Here is a 15853-nt window from a genome sequence, read left to right on the forward strand (position 1 = left end):
TGACCAAAAAGAACACAAAGGCTCGTCTCTCATTTGCCAAAAAATATCTTGATTAGCCCCAAGATTTTTGGGCAAATATTCTGTGGACTGATGAGACAAAAGTTGAACTTTTTGGAAGGTGTGTGTCCCGTTACATATGGCATAAAACCAACACAGCATTTCATAAAAGAACATCATTCCAACAGTCAAACATGATGGTGATCGTGTGATGGTCTGGGGCTGCTTTGCAGATTCAGGACCTGGACGACTTGCCATAATTGATGGAACCATGAATTCTGCACTCTATCAGAAAATCCTGAAGGAGAATGTCCGGCCATCACTTTGTGACCTCAAGCTCAAGCGCACTTGGGTTATGCAGCAGGACAATGATCCCAAACACACCAGCAAGTCCACCTCTGAATGGCTCAAGAAAAACAAAATTAAGGTTTTGGAGTGGCCAAATCAAAGTGCGGACTTAAATCCGATTGAGATGCTGTGACATGACCTTAAACAGTCCATTCATGCTCGAAAACCCTCCAATGTGGCTGAATTAAAACAATTCTGCAAAGAAGAGTGGGCCAAAATTCCTCCACAGCGACGTGAAAGACTCGTTGCCAGTTATCGCAAATGCTTGATTGCAGTTGTTGCTGCAAAGGGTGGCAATTACTTTTTCACATAGGACCAGGCAGGTTTGTACAGCTTTTTTTCCCTTAATAGATGAAATCATTATTTTAAAACTGCATTTTGTATTTAGTCTGGTTATTTTTGTGTAATATTAAAATTTGTTTGATGATCTTAATCTTTTAAGTGTGACAAATAAACAAAAAAAACAGGAAGGGGGCAAAAACCTTTTCACAGCACTGTGTATATAATATATATATATATATATATGGATGTGGATGCTCTTAGTGAGTCATGTCAGTGAGGCTCATGCCCATAATCATAATTAGTACTCAATTAGGGTTAGTACGCAGATTAACCATAGTCTCTCCCCAAATCTCTCTCTCTTTTAAAACAGAAAACTTCCATAGACAAAGAAACATCTGCTTTTGTCCCATGAGCTCTGATTCTAGTTTTGTAAATATTTTCCTTCCTCTTTGGTGTTTATTTATTTCTTAGGGATCCATATAACCTCTTTAAATTTATTGCACAAATATGTATCACAGACTCTTCATTTTGGTTGTAATAAAATAACTATCCAAAAACTCTTATAACAATACATGGTGTAGCAAATATAAGTGAGCATAAATAGGCAATTACATTCAAACTGTATTGTTGAAGTTCTGTAACACTTTATAATGGGAACTATATTCAGTAACTTTCATTCCAAAAAGGAAAAAAAATCTAGATATTACATAAATGTTAAAAATATTACAAGTTCACATTACAGTATACTGTCATAAAGATATGACGATTACAGATGATATGATGGGATTTAATCTCAATAATTTAGTGTCATTGACCTCTGGTGGAGAACTGGTGACATGACGCTTGTGTATATCAGTTTATATAAATCATTCCAACACGTTCATTCTGTAAATAGCAATGGAAAACAGCGCGCAGCAATTTTTCTTAGGAATACATAAGGAATCTTTTAATATTTGTTGATAATTTTAACATTTAAAAAAGAGTACTGTTTGTACTGCATATAAGCTAGTTTTATCAGTGCATAAATTTAAATGACCCGATCTATTTTCTAGTTACACTCGGTAAATGATTCTGAAATTATTCATGTTTTATGACTTATTTTATTTGATTGTACTTAGTTGGCTTGCCATCAGAACTGTGCAGTGCTAAGAAAATAGACTTTTATTCTTGAATATTATGTACAACGACTTTTAAACGGTTTGACACTATTGTTAATTAAAAATAAATAAATAAAAGTATGTGCTGCAATGCAACTAATAAACTTGCTTTGGGACTACTTTTACTGTTTTACAATGATTAAAAATTCTTATTCTTATAAGCTGCTTATTGTTTTGACTACTTCCCCAGATGTTTCAGCCTATGGCTGCTCACGACGTGACACCATACACCAGTACAGTTTTAGATGTACACTGAGCATCTTGGCTTGCCATCAGAACTGTGCAGTGCTAAGAAAATAGACTTTTATCCTTGAATATTATGTACGACTTTTAAATGGTTTGACACTATTGTTAATTAAAAATAAATAAATAAAAGTATGTGCTGCAATGCAACTAATAAACTTGCTTTGGGACTACTTTTACTGTTTTACAATGATTAAAAATTCTTATTCTTATAAGCTGCTTATTGTTTTGACTACTTCCCCAGATGTTTCAGCCTATGGCTGCTCACGACGTGACACCATACACCAGTACAGTTTTAGATGTACACTGAGCATCTGATTTAGGATAATAAGACATATATTTTATAGAGCAGACTGATACTTTTAGTAGTTCAGCTTAAGATACTCGAGTTTCACAATGCTAAGGTTTATGATGAAGAATCATATTCACACCATATTAACCATGAGAGTTGACCTACTGTATAATATAGACTACAGAGATACATTAAAAGGTCGTATAAGTGCCCACTGTAAAAAATGTTCACCCCTTTCAACTTAAAAACGTAAGTTTTGTGGCTGCCTTAAAATGGCAGCACAGCACAGCGGCCACCGTATCAGAAATACAAAGCTTGAAAGGTAAACACAGTTTGGAAAACAATGACAGAACATAACTAATTCCGCTCTATTCCGCTAAAATGAACAATAATCTCCCAAAAATTATGTTCCACAAGCATTCACTCACCTCATCCACGTTGAATATGCTTCTTCGCGCCGCCAGCCCAACGGACAGCTTCCTCAAGTTCATGAGTTGTTCGTCTGAAATTCCTCCGCGGTTTAGTTAGTTCGCTGTATAGTCCGCCCGTGTCTCCTTGTTTGATGTTGCACTGCGATGTCTCATGTTTCAAACATGAGTCTAATGTCTAGATTTGCAGAATATTTTTTTTTTCTTGGAAAGGACTCTGATATTAAATTAATGTACAAATTGTATGCATGAATCCATGTTCAGAGATTTGGCCGGTTAGTGCCAATAAACTACAACTTAAAATGTTAAGTTCACTGAACTAAATTGGGCTCCTTGAATTTCAGTAAAATTAAACTGAGTTTAAAAATCAAGTTGAATCTAGTATAACTTTTTAAAAAAAGTTGAAATTGCTTAAATAATATTTATAAGTTAAAGTAACTTAAAAACATAAGTTGTCATGGCTTTTTCATCATATCATTTTTTACAGTGCAGTTTAACCTATTAAAGAGCTGGCAAGTATCAATCTTTAACAAAGAAATATTGATGCTCTTGTGTTAGTAGCATTCTAAATAAAGATGAAACAATAATAAGGAAAATTAATTTCATTGTTCGTTTCCGGTCGGAGCTGTATCCCTTCTAGCCACAACCTTCACTCTCTGACAGCAGGTGGCGCTATAGTCAGTTCCCTTCAGAAGTACATTTATATAAACCCCACCCCCAATTCAATGTTTAGAATTTTATTCCAATATTTAGAGAATCGCAAACAGTGAGCTTGCTCTGTCTGCTACAGTATTTTCTCTGCTGACTTGTCTGCTCTTGAAGCCCATCTTTATCGTGTCCCATCTCTGGCCTCTGTTAATGCCGTTTACAGACTTCCTAATATTTCCACAGGGTTGAAGCACTGATCTATTAAATGACATAAAAGTACTGTGAGAGTGATTCGAAAGCATAAGGAGCCATCTGTTCTTTAATCACTCTCAAGGTACTTTGATGTTATAAACCAGGGATGGGAATCTTCGGTCCTGGAGGGCCACTGACTCTAATCAAACACACGTGAACAAGCTAATCAATGTCTTAGGCCACATACACACTGCAGATAAATTCAGTTGTCAGTTCACCTTTTACTCTTTCATCGCATTCTGTACACACATGATTCACTAAATTATGAGTGTGACAACCGCATTCGATAACCGCATTAACTCCCGAAAAAAACCCCGCATTTATAGAAATTCTATGCAGTGTGTATGGAACCGAACTGAACAACTAGTTGTTAATGACGTATTTGAACATGCATCAGAAATGTGTCTTCATCTGTATGTGAGATGCAAGAAAATAACAGTGAAAGAAGTCTTAATCTTAGCACATTTTGACACAGGACTAGTTGCGCTCATGAGCCCTGTGGTAGTGCCAGTGTTGCCAGATCTTCATAGAAGAAAAACAACAAACAAGGACAAGTACAAAAAACACTAAAACACCCAAATGCTTTTTTTTTTTTTTTTCCGCAACAGACCACTTTATTAACTCCATAAAGTGCCTATCTTTATGAGCTAAGACCAAACAACATGCCTAAAAGCACTTATAAATATAAGGACATGGAAAGAGAGCGCTCTCTAAAGATAAATTAGACTCTGCATAAACAAAACGCAGTACGTCTATCAGTGGGTAGTTTAGTTCAAATCGACTGACAAAAAGAGCTTTTAGCCAAAAAATGGCAGATACCAAATCATAGATATAAGTAAGATATAAGATGCCCTATCAGCGGCTGTTTCTATGGGCCGCTATACGTAAGCCGTCCGCCATATTGGAAAGTCCGTGAACACTCGAGAGCAAGTTGACGGTGCATCTGCACTGCAACTGTAGGTATATATTAATACCTTTATTTAACCAGGAAAAGACTCACTGAGATTAAAATCTCTTTTCCAGGAGTGTCCTGGCCAAGATAGGCAGCCGAGTTTGCATATACAAATAAACAACATAGTTACAACATACATTACAAAACCAACATATAACCGGTTAAAAACAATTACACACCATTAAGTTGCTCTCTAGATTACATACCTTTTGGAGAAGATTCCAATCTGTGGCGGCAGCATATTTAAAAGAGGTTTTACCAAGCTCAGTTCTGACAAAGGGCACACAGAGATTGTAATTTGACTGAGAACGTAATGAATGATTTCCAAATAAAGTCCTTTGTATAAAACAACAGAGATAATTTGGCAAATGACCCAAAATTGCCTTATATATCAACAAATGCCAATGCATTTTTCTCCGAATTCTCAAGGAAGGCCATGCAACTCTCATATAATTCACAATGATGAGTTAAAAATGTACAATCAGTTAAAAATCTCAGAGCACCATGGTACAAAGCATCCAAGGAAGAAAGAAGGTAAGAAGGGGCATGCTGGTAAACCACATCCCCATATTCAAGAATCGGTAGAAATGTAGCGGACACTAGTTTTTTCCTCACCTTAAATGGGAAACATGTCTTATTTCTAAAGTAAAACCCTAACTTCTTCTTTAATTTTTTACTCAGATAAATGGGAAACATGACTTATTTCTAAAGTAAAACCCTAACTTCTTCTTACATTTTTTACTCAGATACTTAATATGTGAACCAAAACCAACTTCAAAGCACGAAACCTGTTTTGGATAATATCAAAAACAGACTGTAATGCAGCCACAGATTGTTGCTTAGAGGGAGCTGAACAGTATACAATAGTATCATCTGCGTAAAAATGGAACTTCTAATTTATTGAGATGCACCTGTATGTCCTTTACGGAAACCAGACTGATTACTAGACAATATGTTATGACCATTTAAATACTGTGTCAGCTGTTTACTAACTAGATTTTCCAAAAGTTTTGAGAGAATACAGAGCTTAGACATGGGTCTATAATTATCCATTGAAGAAAGATCACCCCCTTTTGACAGAGGAACAACAAATGCTGATTTCCAGATCTTAGGACTTGTATTAGTTATTAATGAGAGATTAAAAATATATGTCAACAGAGGAGAAATAAAATCAGCCGCTAGTTTTAAAAACAGCGGCACAATATGATCAGGACCTGCCGATTTATTCACATATAATTCTTTTAAAGCAGAACAAACATCAGAGAGAGAATTTTGTTGGAAAACAAACTCTCTTGTCCATAAATTACGTTCAGCTTCAAGAAATTCTAAATCAGAAATCATATCATTACTTATTGGAAATAAAGACCCTGATGCAATAAAGTGACTGTTAAAACTATTAAGCATTTGCTTTTTATCTGTAATTTTAGTAGAGTCTGTCAATATACAAGGGGGAAGCTCTGTAAATGTTTTGTTACCGGTTAGGACTTTAATATTCTTCCACAGCTTCCTAGGATTTGTCAGATTTTCTGTAGTTTTATCAAGAAAGTAATCGGATTTAGACTTTCTAATCGCTACTGTACACTTGTTGCGAAGCTGCCTAAAATGTAGCCAGTCAGAATTTAAATGTGTTTGTCTGGCCTTAGCCCATGCTGCATCACACTCTTGGATAAGATCATATAGGGCAGTTGAAAACCAAGGATTGTCCCGGTGTTTAACTCTATGTTTTCTCAAAGGTGCGTGCTTATTAATAATTGGCATAAAACTATTATAAAAATAGTCCCAAGCACAATCCACATCTGGAATTAAAGTAGTTTTATCCCAATCAATTTGAGCAAGATCATATAAAAAAGATTGCTCATTAAAATATTTCATAAAACGCCTAGTTATAATTCTCGGATTCTGCTTTAATGAAAGATTAAAAAGATATGTCAATGAAGGAGAAATAAAATCAGCTGCTAGTTTTAAAAACAGCGGAGCAATATGATCAGGACCTGACGATTTATTCACATTTAATTCTTTTAAAGCAGAACAAACATCAGAGAGAGAAATTTGTTGGAAAACAAACTCTCTTGTCCATAAGTTATGTTCAGCTTCAAGAAATTCTAAATCAGAAGTCATATCATTACTTATTGGAAATAAAGACCCTGATACAATAAAGTGACTGTTAAAACTATTAAGCATTTGCTTTTTATCTGTAATTTTAGTAGAGTCTGTCAATATACAAGGGGGAAGCTCTGTAAATGTTTTGTTACCGGTTAGGACTTTAATATTCTTCCACAGCTTCCTAGGATTTGTCAGATTTTCTGTAGTTTTATCAAGAAAGTAATCGGATTTAGACTTTCTAATCGCTACTGTACACTTGTTGCGAAGCTGCCTAAAATGTAGCCAGTCAGAATTTAAATGTGTTTGTCTGGCCTTAGCCCATGCTGCATCACACTCTTGGATAAGATCATATAGGGCAGTTGAAAACCAAGGATTGTCCCAGTGTTTAACTCTTATGTTTTCTCAAAGGTGCATGCTTATTAATAATTGGCATAAAACTATTATAAAAATAGTCCCAAGCACAATCCACATCTGGAATTAAAGTGATTTTATCCCAATCAATTTGAACGAGATCATATAAGAAAGCTTGCTCATTAAAATATTTCATAAAACGCCTAGTTATAATTCTCGGATTCTGCTCGGGTAGCTTCGTATCTCTGGCTACTGCCACAACACAGTGGTCACTGATATCGTTTGCGAATACAGAAACTGAAGAATATTTATGCGGAGCGTTTGTAAAGACAAGATCTATTTAATGTCGATTTTTCTTGGAATTTCAAATTAGGCCTAGTGGGTGTATCTACCAATTGAAAAAGATTACGACTATCACAAAACAATTTAAAATGATCAGATATTGAGTGTGTCCAATTCAAATTAAAATCACCCATTAAAATCAGTTCCTTGTAATTCAAAGAGGCCAATTCAAATATATGAATATTTGTATCTTCAGTAGACTTCAGAAGATGCTTTTGCTAAACTAACACAATACAACAAGACGAAGCCATTAGCTAACAAGTCATTTAAAAGGTACTTTAATTTAAAAACCTGTAATATTGAGTTGATACATATTAAAAACACAAATCAACACATTCTTTCATGTGAAAGGTTATCCCGTTTCTTCAGGAATTAAAATGTAGGCGATTTTACAACCAGATGCTGCACAATGTTGTTGCATTTTGATACTCATTGACTGTTATTGTGAATGACGACATAGACCGTTCCAAGATGGCGAACACGTCAACGTATCTGGAGCGGTCAAATGTGGAATTTATACATATCTATGTACCAAATGGCTAAATTCTTATTCACTCCCACAAGACGCCAAAATGTTGCTATGGTTACATGGAACGATAATTTACAGGATTCACTCCCGCATTTAAATGCGGTTGTCACTCCTGAAACTTGCAGTGTGTATGTGGCCCATGATCACTAGAAACAAAGCCACTGGAAGGCAAGCCTGCATCCGTTAGCCAAAAAAGCTTAACGGCTAATGCTAACGCTAACGAAGGAGACCAGAGGCTGTTTTGTTTGCATGGATGTCAATGGACGAGAGGCTTCACTATGTTGAACAAACAGCTTTTGTGAGGAAACATTTGATCATTTAATGAATCGACAGCCTATTGGCTAAACTTCAAGATGTTTTACACTAAACAATAGTTTCGGATTTAACTACTGTTAGAGTTTACACCAACAAAAAATATGCCGTTTTTTTCCAATATTTTCATCTGTCCTTACCCCCAGGTATGCCACGGCTATATAGAAGCTCTCTGTAGATCCCACCTTCTCACGCGCCATGATTGGTCGATTATGTACAATGCCTGCATGTTATTGGTCAAACTACTTTTTGATCATTATCTACTTTCGATCATTACAGGAGAACAAAGCCAAAACCCGGATATTTTAAGCAATATAGAAATCCTGGCCAGGACGTGACCAGGAAAAAGAGGGTGTATGGTCACTGTAACAAAGTTCATAGTTTGGGGAAGAAGGAGGTGGGAACCGGCAGACATTTAACAAAAATTACACCAACATAAACAAAACAACAACAAAACTAGTCCAGGCCTGGTTCTCTCTCATTTTGCACTGTTTTACTCCTCCTTTTATCCTTCCAGAACTCCTCCACTGGATTTGAGACCAGTGAGTGCCGCAGCTGTAGCTCATTATCTTTTACTACACCAGCCTATATACACATATACCCACATTGCCCCTTGCAGGCTGGAGGTACCATCAAGACTGCACTCTGCTCTCAACCCATACTTCTGGGGGGGCCGTCACATCAGCCGTGGCGTACCTGGGGGTAAGGACAGACAAGGCAAGAGAAAAGGAGATGGAAGGATGAGGAGAGACATAGATGAGAGAGGAAAAAAAATCTTGGTCCGGTTCCCTGAACACACTGACACTCGGTCCTCATCCAGCTGAGAGACCCTCACTCATGGTGCCCGGTGGTGGTCTCCTAATGGCTGGCGATGTCTCTTCCCGCTATAGGTGCCCGGCAGTGAGCCCCCCAGTTCCCTTGATCTACCTGCTCCTCCCCATCATGGCAGATGGCAGCAGGCCTTGGCCTGATCGGCAAACGGCGGGGACTCCTCCATCCCCTCATGGATGGCAGCCGCCCCTCCATCCTCTGGCAGACGATAGCAGGCCCATCCTTCCCCAGATCTTCCAGTGCCTACCTCGAGCGTCCATGGGGACAGACTCTGCTCCTTTTTGCTCGGTAGCACAGCGAATTTCCCTCAGCCGTGAGGGCTCTCCAACAGTGTGTCCCTCCTTTCTCTTGAGTTTCGGCAAAGTTACAAATTACAAAGGTTACAAATGTAACAAAGTTTGTAGTTCGGGGAAGAAGGAGGTGGGAACCGGCAGACGTTTAACATAAATTTTATAATCAAATAAACAACAACGAAAGTAAAGTGGCCGCCCCTCACGCATCTCCTTACACAATGAAAACATGTGCCGGTACATTAGAAATCCTGAGTCACAGAGAAAAAGGTTAAATTGTAGAATCCATTGATAACAGTGTTAGCATCACACTTCCCACACTCTTTGAGTGTAACGAACTACCTGACAACAGAGCTGAGATTCCTACTCCTAATGCTGCTTGGAACCATACTCATCTCAAATCAATAGCTCGTAAGATATCCCCACTTGACCCTGAGGCAGAGATTCTTCTTTGTCTTGAAAAATATATAATTGAAAGTGACGTCTTGCCAGACAACAGGCAAGTAACCGTCTCCATTCACACACACATATGCTGAAAAAACAACCACTAATGAAGAACCATTTTCATGAGTTCATGGCTAAAATTCTTGAAAACAAGCATGCAGAACTTGTGCCACCGCTTTCCAAAACTGAAGAGTGCTGGTACCTTCCAATCTTTGGGTTTTATAATCCACAAAAGTAAGGTCAATATTAAGGAGTGTCTTTGAACAGCGTTCTTCTGACTGGGCCCAACGTGAACAACATCCTATACTTGGGGTATTACTGCACTTCAGGAAAGAACAAGTTGCCATATAACTGACATCTAGCAAATGTTTCATTGCTTTGCAGTCAGTGAGGACCACCAGAACATCTTGTGTTTCCTTTGGTACAAAAACAACGACCTAGAAAATGAAATTGGAGAAATCAGAATGCGAGTGCATGGCAACAGTCCCTCACCAGCTGTGGCTATGTACAGGCTCAAGAAAGCTGCCCTGCAAGGAGAGAAGAACCATAGTACAGAGGCAAGGCAGTTCATTGAGAGGAACTTTTATGTTGATGATGCCCTGGTATCCCTTCCTACTGAAAGAGAAGCCATCACACTCCTCAGAAATGCCCAAGCAAATCTGGCAGCTTTGAATCTTCGCCTACATAAGATGACCTCAAACAAAGTGGAAGTGATGAGAGCATTTCCTCAAAACAACTTAGCAAAGAACATGAAGGACTTGGACCTTGCTGCTGACTTTCCACATATGCAGAAAGGTTTAGGAGTTAGCTGGCATGTTTCAAAAGATGTTTTCACCTTTCAAGTGTAAATGATGAGAAACCATGCACAAAACATGAAATCTTATCTACAATTAACAGCCTATTTGATCCATTTGGATTTGCAGAACATATGATCATTAAAGGTAGATCTTTGCTCAGAGAGCTCCCCATGGAGGCATGCAGTGTTGGGGAGTAACTAGTTACATGTAACTAAATTATGTAACTTAATTACAAAATAAATGTAATTGTAATCAGTTACAGTTACTGAGAAAAATCGTGTAATTAATTAAATTACAGTTACTTATGAAAATGTTAACGATTACAAACGGGGTTACATCTGTTTTTTTTTTCCACACACACCCACATACAGATTTAATTGATTTCTTTCATAAATTGCAGTGACTGTTCTAAAATATGAGACACCAATGTTTCAGGAGTTTAGGACACATGCTGATTTGATAACTGTTTTATTTCCTATTTGGGTTTATGTATATACTTTTATTTTTTAAGATTAACTATTTTTTCCAAGCCATTGTTAGATGCCAGTGTTTCCTGTCATAGCTATGCAAAGATTTGATTTCAAAAACAGTATCATAGCTAAATTATTTATTGTTTTGGTTTTAAATCTGTATTTAACCTCAGAATGATCTCAAAGTAAGTCAGATTTTGTGGTGGCTGGGCTTTAAAATTAAATTATTATAATCTTGATTCAAGTGATGAAGAATTTTGACAGTCTGACAGTAATCCGTGTTGAATGCTACTGTAAGGTTAGCCCTGCCTGCTTTACATGTTTGAAAATGATTAATAGTTGAAAACATTAGAAATTTAGAGACGTAATTAGAAAGTAATCAAATGTAATCAGTTACATTACTTTAATAAAGTAACTGATTTAGTTACACTACTTATTACATTTTAAATAGGGTAACTTGTAATCTGTAACCTATTACATTTCCAAAGTAACCTTCCCAACGCTGGAGGCATGTGACTTGGATGCTCCTCTGTCAAAACAGATGTTCAAAGAATGGAAATCATAGAGACTAAGTGCATATACCCCCAACATTCTCAACAATACACACAGAGAAAGGAAATGTGTGTTTTTCTACCACTGCCATTGCTGCTGTTGCCTATTTAAGGCGCTCGCTCTGTGTGCTGAAATGACAGTTTTAAGACTTGAGCTATGTGCAGCAGTACTTGCTTTTGAGATAGAGTTGGAAACTAGGCTCATTGGAAATACGAGCATACTGTATGCAAAACTGAAAAAACGTACATACATGTACAAATCACTGCAGTTTCCAGTTAAAATGAACACTAGAGGCAGAAAAACTCTGAAAACTTTTATTCCTTTTCACACAAAGTATGATTTACAATTACTTGCAGAATATTACGTTAGAGAATATTACGACTTCAAAACAATTTTAGCATCCTATGCAATTTGAAAACTTGTACTTGTGAACGTTGTCATCACATATACAGCTTCATATGCATGAGTTTTTTTATTTAGTTGGTTTGCTCAGGAGCTCACGTGATACGGCGAAGCATAGGAGTGATGAAGAGCTCCGGTATGAACCCCATGAAACTATAGATCGACAAAACAGCTCAAATCTACATGAGGAAGTTCAAATAGCACGGCTGCATCAACAAATGCATTTGTATAACACCTTTGCATTTGTTAACACTTTATGATAGGTTTAGGGTTGGGTTATAGCCTACGTGCCTGTACTAACGTAATAAAAATGTGCCACGGTCATGTATTGAACGTATGTTTTAGCACCACTCTCTGGACATTTCACTTTGAAACTGCCACAACACGTGCAGTAAGGTGTTGCAGAAATGTATATAGAGGCACGTATTTTCATGAGTCTGGATTGGAACAATATAGCTATACATAAAAAAGATTTTATGTGCTGCAGTGCAACCAATAAACTAGCTTTGGGACTACTTTAACAGTTTCAAATTCTTACTGCCTGGCAATATCAAACTATCCCCCGGTTTCACAGGCAAGGCTTAAACTAGTCCCAGACTAAAATGCATGTTTGAGCTGTCTCAACTGAAAATATCTTGCTCTGACGTATCTTAACATATGTCAGTGTCATTGTTCTGTGTCAAGATGAACACCTGTAATGTTTTCTTCTAAGGCATTTTGTAAAAATTGCTTAAATATCTTAATTCTGTAACCTATTACATTTCCAAAGTAACCTTCCCAACGCTGGAGGCATGTGACTTGGATGCTCCTCTGTCAAAACAGATGTTCAAAGAATGGAAATCATAGAGACTAAGTGCATATACCCCCAACATTCTCAACAATACACACAGAGAAAGGAAATGTGTGTTTTTCTACCACTGCCATTGCTGCTGTTGCCTATTTAAGGCGCTCGCTCTGTGTGCTGAAATGACAGTTTTAAGACTTGAGCTATGTGCAGCAGTACTTGCTTTTGAGATAGAGTTGGAAACTAGGCTCATTGGAAATACGAGCATACTGTATGCAAAACTGAAAAAACGTACATACATGTACAAATCACTGCAGTTTCCAGTTAAAATGAACACTAGAGGCAGAAAAACTCTGAAAACTTTTATTCCTTTTCACACAAAGTATGATTTACAATTACTTGCAGAATATTACGTTAGAGAATATTACGACTTCAAAACAATTTTAGCATCCTATGCAATTTGAAAACTTGTACTTGTGAACGTTGTCATCACATATACAGCTTCATATGCATGAGTTTTTTTATTTAGTTGGTTTGCTCAGGAGCTCACGTGATACGGCGAAGCATAGGAGTGATGAAGAGCTCCGGTATGAACCCCATGAAACTATAGATCGACAAAACAGCTCAAATCTACATGAGGAAGTTCAAATAGCACGGCTGCATCAACAAATGCATTTGTATAACACCTTTGCATTTGTTAACACTTTATGATAGGTTTAGGGTTGGGTTATAGCCTACGTGCCTGTACTAACGTAATAAAAATGTGCCACGGTCATGTATTGAACGTATGTTTTAGCACCACTCTCTGGACATTTCACTTTGAAACTGCCACAACACGTGCAGTAAGGTGTTGCAGAAATGTATATAGAGGCACGTATTTTCATGAGTCTGGATTGGAACAATATAGCTATACATAAAAAAGATTTTATGTGCTGCAGTGCAACCAATAAACTAGCTTTGGGACTACTTTAACAGTTTCAAATTCTTACTGCCTGGCAATATCAAACTATCCCCCGGTTTCACAGGCAAGGCTTAAACTAGTCCCAGACTAAAATGCATGTTTGAGCTGTCTCAACTGAAAATATCTTGCTCTGACATATCTTAACATATGTCAGTGTCATTGTTCTGTGTCAAGATGAACACCTGTAATGTTTTCTTCTAAGGCATTTTGTAAAAATTGCTTAAATATCTTAATTTAACCAAGGTCTAGTCCTGGCTTAAGCTAAGCCCCGTTTGTGAAACCAGGCCTATATTTAAAACCCCTTAACTGTCACTGTCCCACCTGTGTGACGCTTGGCGCTCTTTTTTTTTGTCCTTTTTCTCTATCAAATGTTTTAGTAATCATCATAAATTATATATCGTTTGAAAGCTAAGAAGCCCAAGATTCATCCTGTGAAAACCATTTTGAAATCGAATATTGCGTTACCATGGAAATTGTACTTTAAAATGTTTTGGCGGTCTCCTCTCCCTTAGTGGGCGGTGTCAAGTGTCATATTACAAAATGCATTACGGTCTTTTACAATCAAAACTTTTTATAATCTTGACAAAAAACATATCACTGGAAAGGTCCGAGTCTCAGGATTTATTTTGTGATAGAAGCAAAATTGGCAGAGAAATTTCAACATATGTTACAGACAGGGTTTGAAATTAACTTTTTCACTCACCAGCCAATTTGGCTACTAAATTTTTAAGTTACCGGCCATTCATAATTTCTACTAGCCAAAAAAATGAAACAAATAAATGATGAAAAATCTTAACATATGTCAGTGTCATTGTTCTGTGTCAAGATGAACACCTGTAATGTTTTCTTCTAAGGCATTTTGTAAAAATTGCTTAAATATCTTAATTTAACCAAGGTCTAGTCCTGGCTTAAGCTAAGCCCCGTTTGTGAAACCAGGCCTATATTTAAAACCCCTTAACTGTCACTGTCCCACCTGTGTGACGCTTGGCGCTCTTTTTTTTTGTCCTTTTTCTCTATCAAATGTTTTAGTAATCATCATAAATTATATATCGTTTGAAAGCTAAGAAGCCCAAGATTCATCCTGTGAAAACCATTTTGAAATCGAATATTGCGTTACCATGGAAATTGTACTTTAAAATGTTTTGGCGGTCTCCTCTCCCTTAGTGGGCGGTGTCAAGTGTCATATTACAAAATGCATTACGGTCTTTTACAATCAAAACTTTTTATAATCTTGACAAAAAACATATCACTGGAAAGGTCCGAGTCTCAGGATTTATTTTGTGATAGAAGCAAAATTGGCAGAGAAATTTCAACATATGTTACAGACAGGGTTTGAAATTAACTTTTTCACTCACCAGCCAATTTGGCTACTAAATTTTTAAGTTACCGGCCATTCATAATTTCTACTAGCCAAAAAAATGAAACAAATAAATAATGAAAAAAAGGCCGGAGGTAAGCCAACAGCTTGAGGCTGTCCACACTGGATGTCACAAAGTGACCATTGCAAATCATTTATCATTTGTACTTTGTCAAACAGTAGGCCTACGTCATAAATAGAACGAGGCATCAGTTTACTGTCGGGGATTTGTCGTGCTGTGCTGTGCCACATCCAGTGTAGGCCGCATCACCGATTATAATGGGTTCTATAGTATTTTGTCGCATCTGGTGTAGACACGGTGCGAGTCTTCAGGCATTTTTTTATTTTTCGTTATTGCTTCAATGCAAAGGAAACCAGTGCGCCCGCCACGCCATTATTTGTTGCGTAGTGACGGTACAGGGCTGGACTGGGGTTAAAATTCGTCCCTGGACAAATCCAGCCTACCCGGCCCTGAAGGTCCCCTGTGAATGTTTCGCTGTGTTATAGGGCCTTCAATTGGAGTAAGTAAATAAATAAATAAATGAGGACAAAAACAAATAATGATATATTACTGAATTCACAGCAAATGCAACAGACTAATAGCCTACTGCATTTTTGCCACATAGAAATGCACTTGACAGTATAAGCATTGATTTTGTGCTAGAACATAGGAAATTTACTGCTAATAAATGCTGTCATCCTTTCCTCACCCTCATGTCTTTCCAAACC

Source organism: Sinocyclocheilus anshuiensis, unplaced genomic scaffold (assembly GCF_001515605.1).
Source record: "Sinocyclocheilus anshuiensis isolate Anshui unplaced genomic scaffold, SAMN03320099.WGS_v1.1 scaffold167, whole genome shotgun sequence".
Lineage (NCBI taxonomy): Eukaryota > Metazoa > Chordata > Actinopteri > Cypriniformes > Cyprinidae > Sinocyclocheilus > Sinocyclocheilus anshuiensis.